Genomic DNA, 10,650 nt, shown 5'->3' with positions numbered 1-10,650 from the left:
CTTTACCGAAAAGCTCTATCTTGGTCTCATCTGTCCACAAGACGTTTTCCCAGAAGGCTTTTGGCTTACTCAAGTACATTTTGGCAAACTGTAGTCTTGCTTTTTTATGTCTCTGTGTCAGCAGTGGGGTCCTCCTGGGTCTCCTGCCATAGCGTTTCATTTCATTTAAATGTCGACGGATAGTTCGCGCTGACACTGATGCTCCCTGAGCCTGCAGGACAGCTTGAATGTCTTTGGAACATGTTTGGGGCTGCTTATCCACCATCCGGACTATTCTGCGTTGCAATCTTTCATCAATTTTCCTCATCCGTCCACGACCAGGGAGATTAGCTACAGTGCCATGGGTTGCAAACTTCTTGATAATGTTGCGCACTGTGGACAAAGGCAAATCTAGTTCTCTGGAGATGGACTTGTAACCTTGAGATTGTTGATATTTTGCCACAATTTTGGTTCTCAGGTCCTCAGACAGTTCTCGTCTCCTCTTTCTGTTGTCCATGCTTAGTGTGGCACAGACAGACACACAATGCAAAGGTTAAGTGAACGTCTCTCCTTTTTATCTGCTTTCAGGTGTGATTTCTATATTGCCCACACCTGTTACTTGCCCCAGGTGAGTTTACAGGAGCATCACATGCTTGTAACATTCTTATTTATCCGCAGTTGTGAAAGGGTGCCAATACTTTTGTCCAGCCCATTTTTGGAGGTTTGTGTGACATTATGTCGAATTTGCTTTCTTTCCTCCCTTTTTTTGTTTTGTCCCAATACACACAAAGGGAATAAACATGTGTATAGCAAAACATGTGTTAATGCAATACGTTTCGTGAGAAATACATGATTTTCAGGAAAAATATCAAGGGTGCCAACAATTTCGGCCATGACTGTATATAAAATTTTTTCTATCACGGACATCATTATTTTAAACTAATAATTTTTGTATTTACTTATATTTAGCGCACTCTTTGATTTATTCACATCTAACAAAGTATCTTGCATATGCAGATGACTTTCTTTTTTTGTGACTAGCCCAGAAACATTGATACCCAATTTAATCAAAGAACTGGATTTTTATTCACAATTGTCAAATTATAAAATAAACATTGCAAAGTCTTACGTGCTGCATTTTTCAGTCCCTGTACCCATTTTGAAATCGAGCTTCTCATTCAGGTAGGCGATGAGGAAGCTTAAGAACTTTTTTTCTTACAAATTCCTTAGAGGACATACAGTTTACCACAGTAACTTCCCACAATTGCTTTCTAGTATTAGACGAGTTCTTGGGCATTGGTGACATCTTGCGCATACCTGGTTGGGTAGAAATAGCATCTTAAAAATGAATGTACTTCCCCGATTACTATACACATTTCAAACTCTACCAGTGGCAATACCAGTGAATTTTTTGTGACAAATTAAACGTGAGTTTGTACAGTTTTTATGGGCAGACTGTCCATCCAGGATTAAGGTAGATACTTTCTTGCTGCCTAAATATCGTGCGGGCATAGTATTCCCAGATCCAGTATGATACTACAGGCCACACATTTAGCGTGGATCTTGGATGGTGTAATCATGATCAGGTAAAGAGCTGGATCTCTTTGGAACAGCATATGTCTCCTATACCTATTAGGGCTCTTCCATGGCTTTGCAAAGAATGTCTCTCCCAGGTAAAAGATCATCCTATCCTGGGCACTACTCATAAAATTGCTCATCAGGAATAGTCCCAGGATGATAAATTATTTTTCAACATCACCTGATTGGAAATCCAGATTTTTCACCAGGGCTATATGATCCTATCTTTTGTCAATTTATAAAAGCAGGGAAATTTAGAGTGCAAGATTTTAAGGAAGAGGATGGTTGGAAAACTATAGTTGATATTCAATACATGATCTCACTACCCCTTCCGCTATGGCAAACTATTCAATTAAGGCATTACCTTTCTTCAATATCTTCACGATCAGAGCTTTTTGATATAACAACCATCTTTGAGCACCTCTGTATTGCTGGTAGCCCTTTATGATGGAACGCTCTCTAGAGCATACCCAGCATTGGTTGCTGCTCCAGACTCTTTTATTCCCTCTTTCATTATAGCATGGGAAAGAGATCTAAATATGACATTATCTGAGGACCATAGAGACTTTATTTTATACATTACTGTATACATAAATCTTCTATTTCTTCGAAACTGTAGGGCTCAGGATATAAGCTCCTGACTAGATGGTATAGAGTTCTGGAGAGACTACATAGAGTGTTTCCTGATGTCGACCCCATCTGCTGGTGATGTGGGGAAGACAGGGGAACACTCTATCATATTTTTTGGACTTGCCATCGAATTCAAACTTACTGGCAGTAGGTATGTGCTTTAACCGCTTCCCGACCGCCCTATAGCAGAAATACTGCTACAGGGCGGCACGGGTACACAAAATCACATATATATATACCTGATTTCAAATTTCTGGGTAGGGGGTACACGCAAGATGTGCGCGCCCTGCCTGTGCCGCCATTCACAGCCGCAGATGTCAATTACCGGGTCCCGACCGGTGATTACTCACCAGCGCCCAGTGATTACCGAGCATCTCCGATGGAGAGGAGGACTGTTTTGTTTACTAACAGTTCTCCTCCCTGTCAGCTCAGGCACAGCACAGCCATCCAGAGCAGTGTGCTTACAGTGAAACACCAACACACCGGCATTTGTAAACGCTATAACTCTTACGTAAACCAATTAATTTACATGTATTGGGATTTTTTTTCAGCAAAGACGTGTAGCAGAATACATTTTGTCTTAAATTTGACGAAATTTGATTTTTTACATTTTTATACTGGACATGTTTAATATCAAAAAGTCAAAAATATTGTTTTTTTCTCAAAATTATCGGTCTTTTTTTATAGCGCAAAAAATAAAAAACGCACAGGCAATCAAATACCACCAAAAGAATCAAAGGACGTAAATTTCATTTGGGTGCAGCGTTGCGGGACCGCACAATTGCCAGTTAAAGTATCACAGCGCCGTAAAGCAAAAAATGGCCTGGTTAGGAAGGGGGGTAAATCCTCTGGAGGGCAAGTGGTTAATTGAAGATCTTACAGACCTTTCTCTTGGCTGTGATCCGGCAGCCTGTTTGCTACACCATAGCCCTCTTTCCAAATGAAAATATCAACATTCTCTAGTGAAACATCTTTTAAACGAGGTGAGGGCCTGTATACCAGTACATTGGAAATCATCTTCTCCCTCCACTGTGAACCATTGGATAAGAACAGTAAATTATATAATGAACTTACAACTTTGTTGAGGAGACAAGAAGCTTTAACAAAACCTGGATACAGTGGGCTCACTTTACGTTGACAGAGAGATTTCAGAACTTTTTTACAAATTTGTAGATGTAGTGGAATCAGGGGTGGACTAACCATTTGGAAACTCGGGCACTGCCCGAGGGCCCGGGATCAGTAGGGGGCCCCATGAGATGCCTCTGGTACCTTTTTTATAGGCTTTTTTGAGTTTGGGCAAGGACACAGGGGCCCCATGATCCCCTATTGCCCGGGGGCCCCATGAGTTGTCAGTCTGCCCCTGAGTGGAAGCAAGTACAGTGGTGCACAACAGTGAATTAAAGTTTTTTTTTTCTTTCTCTTCCTTTCAGTTTCTGTAAAATTTTCTTCTTTCTTTCTCTCTGTCCCGTTCCTTATTTCTCTTAGGTCCCTACTAAGTGGGCATTTTGTGTATTAAGGAATGTGATTGTATTTTAATATATTTGGTCGCTTGAAATAAAGATTTAAATAAATAAATAATAAAAAGATGTATACACAGTTTCCTTACCTTTTTTTCCACTGTCTTAGGCTAGGTTCACACCTATGCAGGTTGCGTTGGAGCCATTTCTGCATTGTGTTTTGTGTTGTGTTTTTGCTGTATTTTTTATGCATTTTTTTTTTTCTTGTTGCTAGGCAGATTAAAAATGCAAAACGCATACAAAACGCAATACATGCTTTTCTGCAGCTTGTCCATTGAAGTCTATAGAACCAGAAACACAACCTTTTGTATTCAAAAAAGTCCCTGACCCTTTCCAAAAAACGCACCGGGTGAAAATGCACAGATATGAACATGTCCCATAGGAAATCATGTTAAATGGACTGTACTGCATTTCTGCAAAATGCAAAACACTGCAGAAAACTCTTAGGTGTGAACCTGGGGTTAAGCAAATGTAGCCCACCTTCCTCTTCAATGCTCTATACCTAGATCTCTAGTGTAGTGATACCCCCGAAGGGCTGCTTATGTTTGTTCACTCCGCCACTCTGCCTTTCAACCCCAAGAACTGTCTCAGCCCCAACCGACACACCTGGCAATAGTGTAAGTGCAAGGACCAATGAAAAGCACACACTTTATAATAAACATTAACAACAGGTATAGAACTATTCAAGAGAACAGCAAATACTGTGACCAAAAGCAATCTAGCTCACTTTTACACTCAGGCTGCTTTCAGGGGATTCAACTGTGAATAACCCCAAGAGCAGAGGCATACACTTAAATGGCAACCTCAAAGTGGATCTAAACCTCTTTACATAAATTCGACTCTATGATGTCCCAGCCGGAGGAGAACAGAAGAATGACTCTCTATTGTGTCAGACTTCTCCCTTCTAACCCCCGACACCACAAGCCCAATAGGCAAACACTGTACCCAACTGATGCTTAATAGCTACTTTCCAAGGTAAAGCTATTCCCTCACACACCATGCAATATAGAGGCCTGAATACGCATGCGCGTGCCCGTATGACATCTGTAACTTCAGTCTCTTGGTAACAGGATGAATCTTGGGATCTTCAGCTAGCCACGTTCGTTGGTGCACTTAAACTCCTATGGTAAAGTATAATTGTAATCCCATGGCAGTATTTGTATAGCAAAGCAAATACTGTGTCTGTTTAGCAGGGCCATCTACACAGCCCAGTGCCTGGTGAGTATGGGTGAAGTGTAATGTCTCTGTCTGTGTGCAGTGTTCCTGTCATCTGCCAATGGGAAAAATCCCTCTCACCAGATCCTGTGACTAAGGCCCAAACGATCGTCCTGGAAATGACAGGCTCCTCTGGTCACCTCACAATGAGTGCTTCACACTGTCGGTGTAGGCACTGTACTGTAGGCCACTTCTCTCAGTTTGGATGTTCCCCTGACTGATGCAGATAACTAAACATGCACTTCTTTGCTAGGTCCAGACTGTCTCCTGCCACATGCAGACTGCCTCATCAGGAAAAAAACAAGATGGAGACTTTCCTTCTGCTCTCACTAAGCATATGGTCTCTGTAGTTCCATTCCTCATATAAGCCTATCAGGCCGTTTCTGTTCAAGACTGCATATTCCACAATGCTTTGCAGCTGCACCTCCTGCTTGAGAAAGTCCCTGTCATTGGCTCCTTTAATGGCTCTTCTGATTGGCTCTCTCTCTATTACAGTCTGAGAGGAGAAAGGAGGGACTGAAATCCCTCACTGCTTTGTCTGCGTCAGGTTACACAGGAGATGCAAGTCAGCAGGTTACAGCAGGCACAGATAGGATTAATTTCCTATGCAACACTAGGTTTAGGTCTCTTTACCCGATGAGGAAGGGAGACAGTTGCTGCTATCTTCATGGGCAGACATCAATTGAAGAAGCCGGGGGAGATTGTAGAGGGTCTTGGTGGTGAGATCTAGGTAAGTATAGAAATTTGAGGGGAGGGTGGGCTACATATTGGCAGAGAGCTTCCCTCAATCAGCTTACTGTAAAACCAGGGCCACTCTCTCTGACTTCAGGCCCTCAGGCCTGTCATCTGAGGCCTGCATGACAGCAAGTGCTAGGCGAGGCAAGCCTGTCTCCTGCCTGGCTTGGTTCAATCCTCTCCTGGGAAAGATGCTGAACCCATGTGCTCACAAAACATAACTACCACTCCCAGCATGCAATGGGGACAACCTCCCCTGCAACTGGCTAGGGCTGTATCCATATTCATGCTGTGAATTAGCCTAGCCCCTACCCATGTTCTGGAAAGCTCTTACGGCTTCCTGAAGGCAGGCAAAACTCAGGCAAACTCCAACAACACTAGAGCATCATGAATAGACCTAACTTATCAATCACAGCACTCTGTTAAGCAGAGATCCCAAATAGATTTCCCTAAGAGTATCTGTGTTAAGCAGAGAAACAGAGGTATGCTTAACCTAACTATAGAAATCCTAGCACCTATCTACGAGGGTGCTACAAATATATTCAATAAAACATAGCAATTTTGTTTTCTGAAGTATATTCATTTACATTGTGCTTATGTGCAGAATATGCCACAGTCAAAGCATGCCTTCAGTGGTAACTGTTTCAGTTGCCAGTGTGCTTATGTCAGCTTTAAACTGAACTTTAAAACCCTCACATGGCTAGCCTCATAATTGATCACAAGTGCATCACCATGTCAGTGGCAGATCTAAACAGAGGCTAAGATGAAGATGTCTTTGAATGCAAAAGGATAGAAGGATTTAGTTTCAGTTTAGCATTTGAATGGGCTTAATTTGCCCTATGGGAAAGTCAAACCCACATGAACAGCCTGAACATTGAATACAAGGGGGCTTCATTGTGACATGTGGATTGCTATGAAGACAAAGCTTCAATACTGTTGTAACCTCAGGCTGCATGTGCACGTACCTACTAAAATATGCTCATCTATACTGGAACTTTCTGATAGAAACTGGCAGAAAAATCCAGCATGTTTATGCAGGTTTATGGGCATATGGCATTTAGAAGCATATGCATGTAAATGCATTCTATTGGGGAGAATTTTATTTTATTCTAGCTACTATGCATAAACTAGGCTCTCTCGGCTCTCTCGCACCTCATTGGCTTAGATACAGGAGCAGGAGCCAATGGCTCCTGCTCCTAACAATCAGAGCCAGTGATGAGGAGCGGGATACAGGGGCTTAGCTCTGTTCTGTGTGTCTTATGGACACACAGAGCAGGACTTGGAAGTAAGCACGCATAACTGCCCCCAAAGTAAGTGGATTGTTATGGGAGCACCAGGGGCGGACTGACAACTCATGGGGCCCCCGAGCAATAGGGGATCATGGGCCCCCGTGTCCTTGCCAAAACTCAAAAAAGCCTATGAAAAAGGTACCAGGGGCATCTCATGGGGCCCCCTACTGACCCCAGGCCCTCGGGCAGTGCCCGAGTTTCCAAATGGTCAGTCCGCCCCTGGGGAGCACTCAGCAGGGGGGTGGAGCCCAAAGCATCGGTGAGGGACCCCAGAAGAGAAGGATTAGGGCTGCTGCACAGAAAAACTATTTCACAGAGCAGGTAGGTATGATATGTTTGTTATTTTAACAACAAAAAAACCCTTTAAAATCACTTTAAGCTAGAAAGATATTCTAGTGTCTGTGTCATAACTTATTGCATCAAAATTGTTGGCTCCCATAACTCACTTCCACAAATTTCCTTTCAAAAGACAATCAAAAATTAAACAAAGCAATGCTAGAAAACTGTTGCATGCTGAATTTTTCCTACTGTATCTACACACAAGGTAATCTCTATGATAAATGAGCACAAACAAGCTTGCTTTCAGAATTAAGATAGTTTATTAAGGATTATCATTATTCTGCATTTTGACTTGTTTAATGTTTTTGCTGATGAATGACTGTGAATTAAAAAAGCTAAAGCTGAGCAGAACTTATCAGCTTTGAAACGGATGTCATATTTTGAACAAAATGACAAATGCGACCTTTGCTCTGTGTTCATAGGGTTTATCTATAAATGTGTAACAGAGCATGACCCCCTGTTCAGCAAAGAAACACGTTAATGTGATCTTCTTACTTATCGTCAAGATAAGAAGATTGACATGAAATCCATTGGCCATGTCCTTGCATGTGCTGTAAGGAACAGTGTGTGTTATGTAAAAGTATTAACTACAGACCGTGAAGAACATATCCTTGTTAACTCAAGGTTTACCTCTTAGATCAGGTCGTAAGATCAATTACATATAGAAAAAGGAAAATGAATGCTCAACCTATTAATGCCACTTCATATTAGGTACAGTACCAAACACCTCGCCCATTTATGCTATTCCTTTGGTGGAGTAGATTTTTCAAATTTTGTTCTTTTTTTTGGCACCACACTTCACAACTTTCTGAAGTGGGAAAGAGGGACACCGTTTAGCACAAAGTAAGCACCCTTAAAGCTGGCCAAAGATGTTTTGAATCTTGGCTGGTTCAGCAGTGACCCTCCAAGATTTGAACCATCTATGGGCAGACTGATTGTACTTAATTCGATTGTTGTATGCCTTGGGTACAACCAGCCTGTCAGGTTTTTCACACAATTTTTGCCAGTGGCTATAGCCACTAGCAATAATTACTTTGTTCTCCCGGCATGGACGGCCCCCCTCACCGCATCCCTGTGGTAGGAGAACATAATAGCTCCACGGGAGTCATTATAGCATTATTATGCTGAATAAACCACCAGTTTTTCAGCTCTGCTTATCTCTTATACTTTTTGAAAACAGCAAATACAATAATTAAAAGGACAGGTAGGTTGGTACAAGCTGTCCTTAAAGACATAACCTCACACCCCTATTCATCCTGCTCAAGCACGTGGCTGCTTCATTCTTTCCTATAGGAAGGGCTGTGCTCCACTGGACAACCATGAGTCCCACTAAGGGCTGTGGCTTGAATGCACAAGAGAAACCACATAGGGACCCTTCTGGAAGATAAGCTGTATGGCTGTGGGCAGGATTGCCCAGTGAAGGTTGCTGGAAAAGGGATAGAGGTAAGTAGTGGACCAGGTGGACTGCATTGTGTATGCCTTAACTCTCCTACTGCACTGTGAGGTATGTGTTTGGGGCTCAACTGTGCCCTCTGTGATTCTAAGGCATCCATCACCACTTTTGGGATGGAAAAGAGGAAGAGAGACAAGAACCATAAATAAACCTCAAAGCGCTCAGCTCTGAGCACTTCTGAGTTGAAAGGTGTCAGATTCCAGTCAATGTGACAGAACAAAAAACTGACCAAGTACAATCTGTTCTCAGTCTGGTTGGGGGGATTGCAGAGGAGGCATTATGTGTTCAAGAAACCCCTATTGCCTCATTAAAGAGTACCTGTCACTCAGAATATACTATCACATAAGGGACTTGTCAGTCCTTATGATAGCAATACAGATAAGGTGATATAACTAATTTGTGTGCTCTATATATCAAGAATCAGGAGTATGGTCAAGAGTATGTAGCACACAGCATAGCTTTTAACATGCAGGGGTCAGGATTGTATAATTTACAACCTAGCTTACAGTGTGCAGAGGTCAGAAGTTGCAAAGTGCACCATGTTTGTAACGTACAACACATTGTACAGAGTGAAGCGGTCAGGAGAGTGTAACATACTACTCATTTCATGATGATTTAATAGGAAGAACAATGCCCCAGTATCAGTAATCAGTGTAAGAAGAAATTGATTTATGTCTGTGGGAGGCAAAAAGCCCCAGCAATGGTGGCGACACATCTTAACATGTGACACAGTACACTAAAGGTAACGTGTACAATAACGTACTACAATGCAGTGCAAAAGAGGGAGGCCAGCAAAATGTTTTCCTAAAACTTTAACTTTTGCAGTAATGTACATAGAGCAAAAGGTGTCATGATGGTGCACATATGTACGTGTATGTGTGCAAGTATAATGTTTGTATGAGGAAGGGTGATTTGTTTATTATTTGTACCTTTTTTAACTTCAAGTGTTTTTTTAGCCAAAACTTTTTTTTTGTTTTGTTTTGAATAGAGTGGCGTGTTAGATTAGGATGGAGTTCTGGACAGCAGTAAAATGGGAAAGGGGTTCTAATCTATCCCCATTCCCCACAAAGCCAAAAAGAAACAAAAGTACTGTTACCTATTTAGTGACATGTATAATATATAGTAGTGATGACAGACCCTCTTTGGGGAAACATCAGAAATTGATCTGGAGAAAGAGACTGAGGACACAGAGTCCCTGATCTCTTTCTCAGCTGTCCTGTACAGTACTGACCCTGGAAATGCTCAACACTGACTACTTCTACATTCAGTTCGACGCTGAAGGAGATTGTTAAATACAGGAAACATGCTCACCAATATCCATAATTGATATCCTGAAAAAGATAGGGACTAATCTTGAACTGAGGAAGTCGATCTCACCACATTTTTAACGAATGCCTATCAATAATTTCAGCCTCGCATCACAGCTATTCATTAATAGGCAGGGTTTTGGCCACCTGTTGCTGTAAGTTCAAAGGTCCCTGAAGCTACCATGAACTTATACCAAAACCTAATACAGCCACCATAAAGGTTACTGCCACAGTGTGCTGCAACTGGTTTTACTGCATTTAGTGTACCTTTAAGGTATTTACCCATATTTTATAGCTAAGTACTCTCTTTACATTAAATATTGTAGAATTAACTCCTTATAACCCGTATGGTGCCAACAGTAAAAGTATTAATATTAATTTTTGCCTTTAGTGTACCTTTAGGGTATTTACCCATATTTTATTGCTAGTAAGTACCCTCTCTTCATGAAATATCACAATACTGAACTTATTGTAACCCGCATGGTGCCTGCCAGCAGTAAAAGTGTTAATATTAATTTTTGCCTTAAGTGTACCTTTAGGGTATTTACCCATATTTTACAGCTAAGTACTCTCTTTACATTAAATATTGTAGAACTTAACTCCTCATA

The sequence above is a fragment of the Staurois parvus genome, unplaced genomic scaffold, assembly GCF_062004578.1.
Source record: "Staurois parvus isolate SC_StPar_1 unplaced genomic scaffold, SC_StPar_1.0 ptg000056l, whole genome shotgun sequence".
NCBI classification, from domain to species: domain Eukaryota; kingdom Metazoa; phylum Chordata; class Amphibia; order Anura; family Ranidae; genus Staurois; species Staurois parvus.
Note: the sequence above shows the minus strand (reverse complement) of the source record.